The sequence below is a fragment of the Oncorhynchus mykiss genome, chromosome 8, assembly GCF_057628025.1.
Source record: "Oncorhynchus mykiss isolate SJ-2025 chromosome 8, ASM5762802v1, whole genome shotgun sequence".
Lineage (NCBI taxonomy): Eukaryota > Metazoa > Chordata > Actinopteri > Salmoniformes > Salmonidae > Oncorhynchus > Oncorhynchus mykiss.
The window spans coordinates 53,892,815-53,905,619 of record NC_143029.1 but is presented as its reverse complement, the minus strand read 5'-3'; the positions used below and the strand labels follow the sequence as shown (position 1 = coordinate 53,905,619).

Genomic DNA, 12,805 nt, shown 5'->3' with positions numbered 1-12,805 from the left:
ATGTTTCTTCAACTTGATTGGAGTCCACCTGTGGTAAATTCAAATGATTGGTCATTTCTGCAGCATTGAAGGTACCCAAGAACACAGTGGCTTCCATCACTCTTAAATGGAAGAAGTTTTGAACCACCAAGCCTCTTCCAAGAGCCGCTGCACACAATAATTCCCAGCTTCTCAAGCCTTATTGTTTAATTAATTGACTAAGTAATTTCTGATTTCATTAGGTTCTGAGAGCGATAAATGTCCCACCCAGCCAAAGTCAGCCACACCCTTAGTTTTCCAATCATTCGGTTTCCGTAGTGTAGTGGTTATCACGTTCGCCTCACACGCGAAAGGTCCCCGGTTCGAGACCGGGCGGAAACACATTTTAACAGATTGGTCCTTCGCACTTCTCAGTATTTGCTATTCAGACTTTAGTTTCAGTAGTGTATTGGTTATCACGTTCGCCTCACACGCGAAAGTCAGTCACACCCTTAGTTTCCCAATCATTCGGTTTCCGTAGTGTAGTGGTTATCACGTTCGCCTCACACGCGAAAGGTCCCCGGTTCGAAACCGGGTGGAAACATTTTGTAATATTCAATATTTCCCAATGCCCAGAGGCTAGCATTTGGTTTGAAACAGTTGAGGTTTGTCTAAACCTTGCTGTCTACCTCTCCGACCAGTGGATCAATGTTGCCGTTTTTTTGGGGACCTCCACCATGCGATCTGTATGAATGTGACCAGACTGACAGCTTCTCTGAGCCAGGCAAATTCATTTATCAGGGTCATTGTAATGGATATATCCAAAGAAATGGCAATATAATCCAAGGTAAAACAAACAAAAATGTAGATAGTTTTCTGTCATTTCAGCTGCTTGATGTGATTGTGTGATAGATTTAGTTGGCTAGCTAGCAAAGGAAAAGAAGCTAGCCTGCATAGGTACAGTGCATTCGGAAAGTTTTCAGACCCCTTACTTTTTTCCACATTTTGTTACGTTACAGCCTTATACTAAAATGGATGAAATAAAATAAAATCTATCTACACACAATACCACATAATGACAAAGCGATAACATATAGTTTTTATTAATGAAAAAAATATTTTAAAAATACCTTATTTACATACATTTTCAGACCCTTTGCTATGAGGCTGGAAATTGAGCTCAGGTCCATCCTGTTTCCATTGATCATCCTTGAGATGTTTCTTCAACTTGATTGGAGTCCACCTGTGGTAAATTCAAATGATTGGTCATTTCTGCAGCATTGAAGGTACCCAAGAACACAGTGGCTTCCATCACTCTTAAATGGAAGAAGTTTTGAACCACCAAGCCTCTTCCAAGAGCCGCTGCACATAATAATTCCCGGCTTCTCAAGCCTTATTGTTTAATTAATTGACTAAGTAATTTCTGATATCATTAGGTTCTGAGAGCGATAAATGTCCCACCCAGCCAAAGTCAGCCACACCCTTAGTTTTCCACTCATTGGGTTTCCGTAGTGTAGAGGTTATCAAGTTCGCCTAACACGCGAAAGGTCACCGGTTCGAGACCGGGCGGAAACACATTTTAACAAATTGGTCCTTCTCACTTCTCAGTATTTGCTATTCAGACTTTAGTTTCAGTAGTGTATTGGTTATCACGTTCGCCACACACGCTAAAGTCAGTCACACCCTTAGTCTTCCAATCTTTCGGTTTCCGTAGTGTAGTGGTTATCACGTTCGCCTCACAAGCGAAAGGTCTCTGGTTCGAAACCGGCCGGAAACATTTTGTAATATTCAATATCTCCCAATGCCCAGAGGCTAGCATTGGGTTTGAAACAGTTGAGGTTTGTCTAAACCTTGCTGTCTACCTCTCCGACCTGTGGATCAATGTTGCCGTTTTTTGGGGGACCTCCACCATGCGATCTGTATGAATGTGACCAGACTGACAGCTTCTCTGAGCCAGGCAAATTCATTTATCAGGGTCATTGTAATGGATATATCCAAAGAAATGGCAATATAATCCAAGGTAAAACAAACAAAAATGTAGATCGTTTTCTGTCATTTCAGCTGCTTGATGTGATTGTGTGATAGATTTAGTTGGCTGGCTAGCAAAGGAAAAGAAGCTAGCCTGCATAGGTACAGTGCATTCAGAAAGTTTTCAGACCCCTTACTTTTTTCCACATTTTGTTACGTTACAGCCTTATACTAAAATGGATGAAATAAAATAAAATCTATCCACACACAATACCACATAATGACAAAGCGATAGCATATAGTTTTTATTAATGAAAAAAATATTTTAAAAATACCTTATTTACATACATTTTCAGACCCTTTGCTATGAGGCTGGAAATTGAGCTCAGGTCCATCCTGTTTCCATTGATCATCCTTGAGATGTTTCTTCAACTTGATTGGAGTCCACCTGTGGTAAATTCAAATGATTGGTCATTTCTGCAGCATTGAAGGTACCCAAGAACACAGTGGCTTCCATCACTCTTAAATAGAAGAAGTTTGGAACCACCAAGCCTCTTCCAAGTTCCGGCTGCACACGATAATTCCCGGCTTCTCATGTCTACCTCACATAATATCCCAAATTGAGTTCCACAGAAAGAGCCATAATACCCATTAAATATTTTAAAAATACCTTATTTACGTACGTTTTCAGACCCTTTGCTATGAGGCTGGAAATTGAGCTCAGGTCCATCCTGTTTCCATTGATCATCCTTGAGATGTTTCTTCAACTTGATTGGAGTCCACCTGTGGTAAATTCAAATGATTGGTCATTTCTGCAGCATTGAAGGTACCCAAGAACACAGTGGCTTCCATCACTCTTAAATGGAATAAGTTTTGAACCACCAAGCCTCTTCCAAGAGCCGCTGCACACAATAATTCCCGGCTTCTCAAGCCTTATTGTTTAATTAATTGACTAAGTAATTTCTGATTTCATTAGGTTCTGAGAGCGATAAATGTCCCACCCAGCCAAAGTCAGCCACACCCTTAGTACTCCACTCAATGGGTTTCCGTAGTGTAGTGGTTATCACGTTCGCCTAACACGCGAAAGGTCCCCGGTTCGAGACCGGGCGGAAACACATTTTAACAAATTGGTCCTTCGCACTTCTCAGTATTTGCTATTCAGACTTTAGTTTCAGTAGTGTATTGGTTATCACGTTCGCCTCACACGCGAAAGTCAGTGACACCCTTAGTTTTCCAATCATTCGGTTTCCGTAGTGTAGTGGTTATCACGTTCGCCTCACACGCGAAAGGTCCCTGGTTCGAAACCGGGCGGAAACATTTTGTAATATTCAATATTTCCCAATGCCCAGAGGCTAGCATTTGGTTTGAAACAGTTGAGGTTTGTCTAAACCTTGCTGTCTACCTCTCCGACCTGTGGATCAATGTTGCCGTTTTTTTGGGGACCTCCACCATGAGATCTGTATGAATGTGACCAGACTGACAGCTTCTCTGAGCCAGGCAAATTCATTTATCAGGGTCATTGTAATGGATATATCCAAAGAAATGGCAATATAATCCAAGGTAAAACAAACAAAAATGTAGATTGTTTTCTGTCATTTCAGTTGCTTGATGTGATTGTGTGATAGATTTAGTTGGCTGGCTAGCAAAGGAAAAGAAGCTAGCCTGCATAGGTACAGTGCATTCGGAAAGTTTTCAGACCCCTTACTTTTTTCCACATTTTGTTACGTTACAGCCTTATACTAAAATGGATGAAATAAAATAAAATCTATCTACACACAATACCACATAATGACAAAGCGATAACATATAGTTTTTATTAATGAAAAAAATATTTTAAAAATACCTTATTTACATACATTTTCAGACCCTTTGCTATGAGGCTGGAAATTGAGCTCAGGTCCATCCTGTTTCCATTGATCATCCTTGAGATGTTTCTTCAACTTGATTGGAGTCCACCTGTGGTAAATTCAAATGATTGGTCATTTCTGCAGCATTGAAGGTACCCAAGAACACAGTGGCTTCCATCACTCTTAAATGGAAGAAGTTTGGAACCACCAAGCCTCTTCCAAGTTCCGGCTGCACACGATAATTCCCGGCTTCTCATGTCTACCTCACATAATATCCCAAATTGAGTTCCACAGAAAGAGCCATAATACCCATTAAATATTTTAAAAATACCTTATTTACGTAAGTTTTCAGACCCTTTGCTATGAGGCTGGAAATTGAGCTCAGGTCCATCCTGTTTCCATTGATCATCCTTGAGATGTTTCTTCAACTTGATTGGAGTCCACCTGTGGTAAATTCAAATGATTGGTCATTTCTGCAGCATTGAAGGTACCCAAGAACACAGTGGCTTCCATCACTCTTAAATGGAAGAAGTTTTGAACCACCAAGCCTCTTCCAAGAGCCGCTGCACACAATAATTCCCGGCTTCTCAAGCCTTATTGTTTAATTAATTGACTAAGTAATTTCTGATTTCATTAGGTTCTGAGAGCGATAAATGTCCCACCCAGCCAAAGTCAGCCACACCCTAAGTACTCCACTCATTGGGTTTCCGTAGTGAAGTGGTTATCACGTTCGCCTAACACGCGAAAGGTCCCCGGTTCGAGACCGGGCGGAAACACATTTTAACAAATTGGTCCTTCGCACTTCTCAGTATTTGCTATTCAGACTTTAGTTTCAGTAGTGTATTGGTTATCACGTTCGCCTCACACGCGAAAGTCAGTGGCACCCTTAGTTTCCCAATCATTCGGTTTCCGTAGTGTAGTGGTTATCACGTTCGCCTCACACGCGAAAGGTCCCCGGTTCGAAACCGGGCAGAAACATTTGGTAATATTCAATATTTCCCAATGCCCAGAGGCTAGCATTTGGTTTGAAACAGTTGAGGTTTGTCTAAACCTTGCTGTCTACCTCTCCGACCTGTGGATCAATGTTGCCGTTTTTTTGGGGACCTCCACCATGAGATCTGTATGAATGTGACCAGACTGACAGCTTCTCTGAGCCAGGCAAATTCATTTATCAGGGTCATTGTAATGGATATATCCAAAGAAATGGCAATATAATCCAAGGTAAAACAAACAAAAATGTAGATCGTTTTCTGTCATTTCAGCTGCTTGATGTGATTGTGTGATAGATTTAGTTGGCTGGCTAGCAAAGGAAAAGAAGCTAGCCAGCATAGGTACAGTGCATTCGGAAAGTTTTCAGACCCCTTACATTTTTCCACATTTTGTTACGTTACAGCCTTATACTAAAATGGATGAAATAAAATAAAATCTATCTACACACAATACCACATAATGACAAAGCGATAACATATCGTTTTTATTAATGAAAAAAATATTTTAAAAATACCTTATTTACATACATTTTCAGACCCTTTGCTATGAGGCTGGAAATTGAGCTCAGGTCCATCCTGTTTCCATTGATCATCCTTGAGATGTTTCTTCAACTTGATTGGAGTCCACCTGTGGTAAATTCAAATGATTGGTGATTTCTGCAGCATTGAAGGTACCCAAGAACACAGTGGCTTCCATCACTCTTAAATGGAAGAAGTTTTGAACCACCAAGCCTCTTCCAAGAGCCGCTGCACACAATAATTCCCGGCATCTCAAGCCTTATTGTTTAATTAATTGACTAAGTAATTTCTGATTTCATTAGATTCTGAGAGCGATAAATGTCCCACCCAGCCAAAGTCACCCACACCCTTAGTACTCCACTCATTGGGTTTCCGTAGTGTAGTGGTTATCAAGTTCGCCTAACACGCGAAAGATCCCCGGTTCGAGACCGGGCGGAAACACATTTTAACAAATTGGTCCTTCGCACTTCTCAGTATTTGCTAGTCAGACTTTAGTTTCAGTAGTGTATTGGTTATCACGTTCGCCTCACACGCGAAAGTCAGTCACACCCTTAGTTTTCCAAAAGTTTGGTTTCCGTAGTGTAGTGGTTATCACGTTTGCCTCACACGCGAAAGGTCCCTGGTTCGAATCCGGGCGGAAACATTTTGTAATATTCAATATTTCCCAATGCCAAAAGGCTAGCATTTGGTTTGAAACTGTTGAGGTTTGTCTAAACCTTGCTGTCTACCTCTCCGACCTGTGGATCAATGTTGCCGTTTTTTTGGGGACCTCCACCATGTGATCTGTATGAATGTGACCAGACTGACAGCTTCTCTGAGCCAGGCAAATTCATTTATCAGGGTCATTGTAATGGATATATCCAAAGAAATGGCAATATAATCCAAGGTAAAACAAACAAAAATGTAGATCGTTTTCTGTCATTTCAGCTGCTTGATGTGATTGTGTGATAGATTTAGTTGGCTGGCTAGCAAAGGAAAAGAAGCTAGCCTGCATAGGTACAGTGCATTCAGAAAGTTTTCAGACCCCTTACTTTTTTCCACATTTTGTTACGTTACAGCCTTATACTAAAATGGATGAAATAAAATAAAATCTATCCACACACAATACCACATAATGACAAAGCGATAGCATATAGTTTTTATTAATGAAAAAAATATTTTAAAAATACCTTATTTACATACATTTTCAGACCCTTTGCTATGAGGCTGGAAATTGAGCTCAGGTCCATCCTGTTTCCATTGATCATCCTTGAGATGTTTCTTCAACTTGATTGGAGTCCACCTGTGGTAAATTCAAATGATTGGTCATTTCTGCAGCATTGAAGGTACCCAAGAACACAGTGGCTTCCATCACTCTTAAATAGAAGAAGTTTGGAACCACCAAGCCTCTTCCAAGTTCCGGCTGCACACGATAATTCCCGGCTTCTCATGTCTACCTCACATAATATCCCAAATTGAGTTCCACAGAAAGAGCCATAATACCCATTAAATATTTTAAAAATACCTTATTTACGTACGTTTTCAGACCCTTTGCTATGAGGCTGGAAATTGAGCTCAGGTCCATCCTGTTTCCATTGATCATCCTTGAGATGTTTCTTCAACTTGATTGGAGTCCACCTGTGGTAAATTCAAATGATTGGTCATTTCTGCAGCATTGAAGGTACCCAAGAACACAGTGGCTTCCATCACTCTTAAATGGAATAAGTTTTCAACCACCAAGCCTCTTCCAAGAGCCGCTGCACACAATAATTCCCGGCTTCTCAAGCCTTATTGTTTAATTAATTGACTAAGTAATTTCTGATTTCATTAGGTTCTGAGAGCGATAAATGTCCCACCCAGCCAAAGTCAGCCACACCCTTAGTACTCCACTCAATGGGTTTCCGTAGTGTAGTGGTTATCACGTTCGCCTAACACGCGAAAGGTCCCCGGTTCGAGACCGGGCGGAAACACATTTTAACAAATTGGTCCTTCGCACTTCTCAGTATTTGCTATTCAGACTTTAGTTTCAGTAGTGTATTGGTTATCACGTTCGCCTCACACGCGAAAGTCAGTGACACCCTTAGTTTTCCAATCATTCGGTTTCCGTAGTGTAGTGGTTATCACGTTCGCCTCACACGTGAAAGGTCCCCGGTTCGAAACCGGGCGGAAACATTTTGTAATATTCAATATTTCCCAATGCCCAGAGGCTAGCATTTGGTTTGAAACAGTTGAGGTTTGTCTAAACCTTGCTGTCTACCTCTCCGACCTGTGGATCAATGTTGCCGTTTTTTTGGGGACCTCCACCATGCGATCTGTATGAATGTGACCAGACTGACAGCTTCTCTGAGCCAGGCAAATTCATTTATCAGGGTCATTGTAATGGATATATCCAAAGAAATGGCAATATAATCCAAGGTAAAACAAACAAAAATGTAGATTGTTTTCTGTCATTTCAGCTGCTTGATGTGATTGTGTGATAGATTTAGTTGGCTGGCTAGCAAAGGAAAAGAAGCTAGTCTGCAAAGGTACAGTGCATTCGGAAAGTTTTCAGACCCCTTACTTTTTTCCACATTTTGTTACGTTACAGCCTTATACTAAAATTGATTAAATAAAATAAAATCTATCTACACACAATCCCACATAATGACAAAGCGATAACATATAGTTTTTATTAATGAAAAAATATTTTAAAAATACCTTATTTACATACATTTTCAGACCCTTTGCTATGAGGTTGGAAATTGAGCTCAGGTCCATCCTGTTTCCATTGATCATCCTTGAGATGTTTCTTCAACTTGATTGGAGTCCACCTGTGGTAAATTCAAATGATTGGTCATTTCTGCAGCATTGAAGGTACCCAAGAACAGAGTGGCTTCCATCACTCTTAAATAGAAGAAGTTTGGAACCACCAAGCCTCTTCCAAGTTCCGGCTGCACACGATAATTCCCGGCTTCTCATGTCTACCTCACATAATATCCCAAATTGAGTACCACAGAAAGAGCCATAATACCCATTAAATATTTTTAAAATACCTTATTTACGTACGTTTTCAGACCCTTTGCTATGAGGCTGGAAATTGAGCTCAGGTCCATCCTGTTTCCATTGATCATCCTTGAGATGTTTCTTCAACTTGATTGGAGTCCACCTGTGGTAAATTCAAATGATTGGTCATTTCTGCAGCAATGAAGGTACCCAAGAACACAGTGGCTTCCATCACTCTTAAATGGAAGAAGTTTTGAACCACCAAGCCTCTTCCAAGAGCCGCTGCACACAATAATTCCCGGCTTCTCAAGCCTTACTGTTTAATTAATTGACTAAGCAATTTCTGATTTCATTAGGTTCTGAGAGCGATAAATGTCCCACCCAGCCAAAGTCAGCCACACCCTTAGTACTCCACTCATTGGGTTTCCGTAGTGTAGTGGTTATCATGTTCGCCTAACACGCGAAAGGTCCCCGGTTCGAGACCGGGCGGAAAAACATTTGAACAAATTGGTCCTTCGCACTTCTCAGTATTTGCTATTCAGACTTTAGTTTCAGTAGTGTAGTGGTTGTCACGTTCGCTTCGCACGCGAAAGGTCCCCTGTTCGAAACCGGGCGGAAACATTTTGTAATATTCAATATTTCCCAATGCCCAGAGGCTAGCATTTGGTTTGAAACAGTTGAGGTTTGTCTAAACCTTGCTGTCTACCTCTCCGACCTGTGGATCAATGTTGCCGTTTTTTTGGGGACCTCCACCATGAGATCTGTATGAATGTGACCAGACTGACAGCTTCTCTGAGCCAGGCAAATTCATTTATCAGGGTCATTGTAATGGATATATCCAAAGAAATGGCAATATAATCCAAGGTAAAACAAACAAAAATGTAGATCGTTTTCTGTCATTTCAGCTGCTTGATGTGATTGTGTGATAGATTTAGTTGGCTGGCTAGCAAAGGAAAAGAAGCTAGCCAGCATAGGTACAGTGCATTCGGAAAGTTTTCAGACCCCTTACATTTTTCCACATTTTGTTACGTTACAGCCTTATACTAAAATGGATGAAATAAAATAAAATCTATCTACACACAATACCACATAATGACAAAGCGATAACATATCGTTTTTATTAATGAAAAAAATATTTTAAAAATACCTTATTTACATACATTTTCAGACCCTTTGCTATGAGGCTGGAAATTGAGCTCAGGTCCATCCTGTTTCCATTGATCATCCTTGAGATGTTTCTTCAACTTGATTGGAGTCCACCTGTGGTAAATTCAAATGATTGGTCATTTCTGCAGCATTGAAGGTACCCAAGAACACAGTGGCTTCCATCACTCTTAAATGGAAGAAGTTTTGAACCACCAAGCCTCTTCCAAGAGCCGCTGCACACAATAATTCCCGGCTTCTCAAGCCTTATTGTTTAATTAATTGACTAAGTAATTTCTGATTTCATTAGATTCTGAGAGCGATAAATGTCCCACCCAGCCAAAGTCAGCCACACCCTTAGTACTCCACTCATTGGGTTTCCGTAGTGTAGTGGTTATCACGTTCGCCTAACATGCGAAAGATCCCCGGTTCGAGACCGGGCGGAAACACATTTTAACAAATTGGTCCTTCGCACTTCTCAGTATTTGCTATTCAGACTTTAGTTTCAGTAGTGTATTGGTTATCACGTTCGCCTCACACGCGAAAGTCAGTCGCGCCCTTAGTTTTCCAAAAGTTCGGTTTCCGTAGTGTAGTGGTTATCACGTTTGCCTCACATGCGAAAGGTCCCCGGTTCGAATCTGGGCGGAAACATTTTGTAATATTCAATATTTCCCAATGCCAAAAGGCTAGCATTTGGTTTGAAACTGTTGAGGTTTGTCTAAACCTTGCTGTCTACCTCTCCGACCTGTGGATCAATGTTGCCGTTTTTTTGGGGACCTCCACCATGTGATCTGTATGAATGTGACCAGACTGACAGCTTCTCTGAGCCAGGCAAATTCATTTATCAGGGTCATTGTAATGGATATATCCAAAGAAATGGCAATATAATCCAAGGTAAAACAAACAAAAATGTAGATCGTTTTCTGTCATTTCAGCTGCTTGATGTGATTGTGTGATAGATTTAGTTGGCTGGCTAGCAAAGGAAAAGAAGCTAGCCTGCATAGGTACAGTGCATTCAGAAAGTTTTCAGACCCCTTACTTTTTTCCACATTTTGTTACGTTACAGCCTTATACTAAAATGGATGAAATAAAATAAAATCTATCCACACACAATACCACATAATGACAAAGCGATAGCATATAGTTTTTATTAATGAAAAAAATATTTTAAAAATACCTTATTTACATACATTTTCAGACCCTTTGCTATGAGGCTGGAAATTGAGCTCAGGTCCATCCTGTTTCCATTGATCATCCTTGAGATGTTTCTTCAACTTGATTGGAGTCCACCTGTGGTAAATTCAAATGATTGGTCATTTCTGCAGCATTGAAGGTACCCAAGAACACAGTGGCTTCCATCACTCTTAAATAGAAGAAGTTTGGAACCACCAAGCCTCTTCCAAGTTCCGGCTGCACACGATAATTCCCGGCTTCTCATGTCTACCTCACATAATATCCCAAATTGAGTTCCACAGAAAGAGCCATAATACCCATTAAATATTTTAAAAATACCTTATTTACGTACGTTTTCAGACCCTTTGCTATGAGGCTGGAAATTGAGCTCAGGTCCATCCTGTTTCCATTGATCATCCTTGAGATGTTTCTTCAACTTGATTGGAGTCCACCTGTGGTAAATTCAAATGATTGGTCATTTCTGCAGCATTGAAGGTACCCAAGAACACAGTGGCTTCCATCACTCTTAAATGGAATAAGTTTTGAACCACCAAGCCTCTTCCAAGAGCCGCTGCACACAATAATTCCCGGCTTCTCAAGCCTTATTGTTTAATTAATTGACTAAGTAATTTCTGATTTCATTAGGTTCTGAGAGCGATAAATGTCCCACCCAGCCAAAGTCAGCCACACCCTTAGTACTCCACTCAATGGGTTTCCGTAGTGTAGTGGTTATCACGTTCGCCTAACACGCGAAAGGTCCCCGGTTCGAGACCGGGCGGAAACACATTTTAACAAATTGGTCCTTCGCACTTCTCAGTATTTGCTATTCAGACTTTAGTTTCAGTAGTGTAGTGGTTATCACGTTTGCCTCACACGCGAAAGGTCCCCGGTTCGAAACCGGGCGGAAACATTTGGTAATATTCAGTATTTCCCAATGCCCAGAGGCTAGCATTTGGTTTGAAACAGTTGAGGTTTGTCTAAACCTTGCTGTCTACCTCTCCGACCTGTGGATCAATGTTGCCGTTTTTTGGGGGACCTCCACCATGCGATCTGTATGAATGTGACCAGACTGACAGCTTCTCTGAGCCAGGCAAATTCATTTATCAGGGTCATTGTAATGGATATATCCAAAGAAATGGCAATATAATCCAAGGTAAAACAAACAAAAATGTAGATTGTTTTCTGTCATTTCAGCTGCTTGATGTGATTGTGTGATAGATTTAGTTGGCTGGCTAGCAAAGGAAAAGAAGCTAGCCTGCATAGGTACAGTGCATTCGGAAAGTTTTCAGACCCCTTACTTTTTTCCACATTTTGTTACGTTACAGCCTTGTACTAAAATGGATAAAATAAAATAACATCTATCTACACACAATCCCACATAATGACAAAGCGATAACATATAGTTTTTATTAATGAAAAAATATTTTAAAAATACCTTATTTACATACATTTTCAGACCCTTTGCTATGAGGTTGGAAATTGAGCTCAGGTCCATCCTGTTTCCATTGATCATCCTTGAGATGTTTCTTCAACTTGATTGGAGTCCACCTGTGGTAAATTCAAATGATTGGTCATTTCTGCAGCATTGAAGGTACCCAAGAACAGAGTGGCTTCCATCACTCTTAAATAGAAGAAGTTTGGAACCACCAAGCCTCTTCCAAGTTCCGGCTGCACACGATAATTCCCGGCTTCTCATGTCTACCTCACATAATATCCCAAATTGAGTACCACAGAAAGAGCCATAATACCCATTAAATATTTTAAAAATACCTTATTTACGTACGTTTTCAGACCCTTTGCTATGAGGCTGGAAATTGAGCTCAGGTCCATCCTGTTTCCATTGATCATCCTTGAGATGTTTCTTCAACTTGATTGGAGTCCACCTGTGGTAAATTCAAATGATTGGTCATTTCTGCAGCAATGAAGGTACCCAAGAACACAGTGGCTTCCATCACTCTTAAATGGAAGAAGTTTTGAACCACCAAGCCTCTTCCAAGAGCCGCTGCACACAATAATTCCCGGCTTCTCAAGCCTTACTGTTTAATTAATTGACTAAGCAATTTCTGATTTCATTAGGTTCTGAGAGCGATAAATGTCCCACCCAGCCAAAGTCAGCCACACCCTTAGTACTCCACTCATTGGGTTTCCGTAGTGTAGTGGTTATCATGTTCGCCTAACACGCGAAAGGTCCCCGGTTCGAGACCGGGCGGAAAAACATTTGAACAAATTGGTCCTTCGCACTTCTCA

At 40.8% G+C, this 12,805-nt stretch overlaps 8 non-coding genes across 8 annotated transcripts; all 8 read left to right on the top strand.

The window, feature by feature from the left end:
* The first annotated feature begins 287 nt into the window (after nucleotides 1-287).
* trnav-cac (transfer RNA valine (anticodon CAC)) lies at nucleotides 288-360 on the top strand. Its single transcript has one exon. It is a non-coding gene; the product is annotated as a tRNA-Val (tRNA).
* A 129-nt stretch (nucleotides 361-489) lies between these two features.
* Nucleotides 490-562, top strand: trnav-cac (transfer RNA valine (anticodon CAC)). Its single transcript has one exon. It is a non-coding gene; the product is annotated as a tRNA-Val (tRNA).
* Nucleotides 563-2,968: 2,406 nt separating this feature from the next.
* Nucleotides 2,969-3,041, top strand: trnav-aac (transfer RNA valine (anticodon AAC)). Its single transcript has one exon. It is a non-coding gene; the product is annotated as a tRNA-Val (tRNA).
* A 129-nt stretch (nucleotides 3,042-3,170) lies between these two features.
* Nucleotides 3,171-3,243, top strand: trnav-cac (transfer RNA valine (anticodon CAC)). Its single transcript has one exon. It is a non-coding gene; the product is annotated as a tRNA-Val (tRNA).
* A 2,608-nt stretch (nucleotides 3,244-5,851) lies between these two features.
* Nucleotides 5,852-5,924, top strand: trnav-cac (transfer RNA valine (anticodon CAC)). Its single transcript has one exon. It is a non-coding gene; the product is annotated as a tRNA-Val (tRNA).
* Nucleotides 5,925-7,157: 1,233 nt separating this feature from the next.
* trnav-aac (transfer RNA valine (anticodon AAC)) lies at nucleotides 7,158-7,230 on the top strand. Its single transcript has one exon. It is a non-coding gene; the product is annotated as a tRNA-Val (tRNA).
* A 2,531-nt stretch (nucleotides 7,231-9,761) lies between these two features.
* trnav-aac (transfer RNA valine (anticodon AAC)) lies at nucleotides 9,762-9,834 on the top strand. Its single transcript has one exon. It is a non-coding gene; the product is annotated as a tRNA-Val (tRNA).
* Nucleotides 9,835-11,269: 1,435 nt separating this feature from the next.
* On the top strand, nucleotides 11,270-11,342 carry trnav-aac (transfer RNA valine (anticodon AAC)). Its single transcript has one exon. It is a non-coding gene; the product is annotated as a tRNA-Val (tRNA).
* Nucleotides 11,343-12,805: the final 1,463 nt, after the last annotated feature.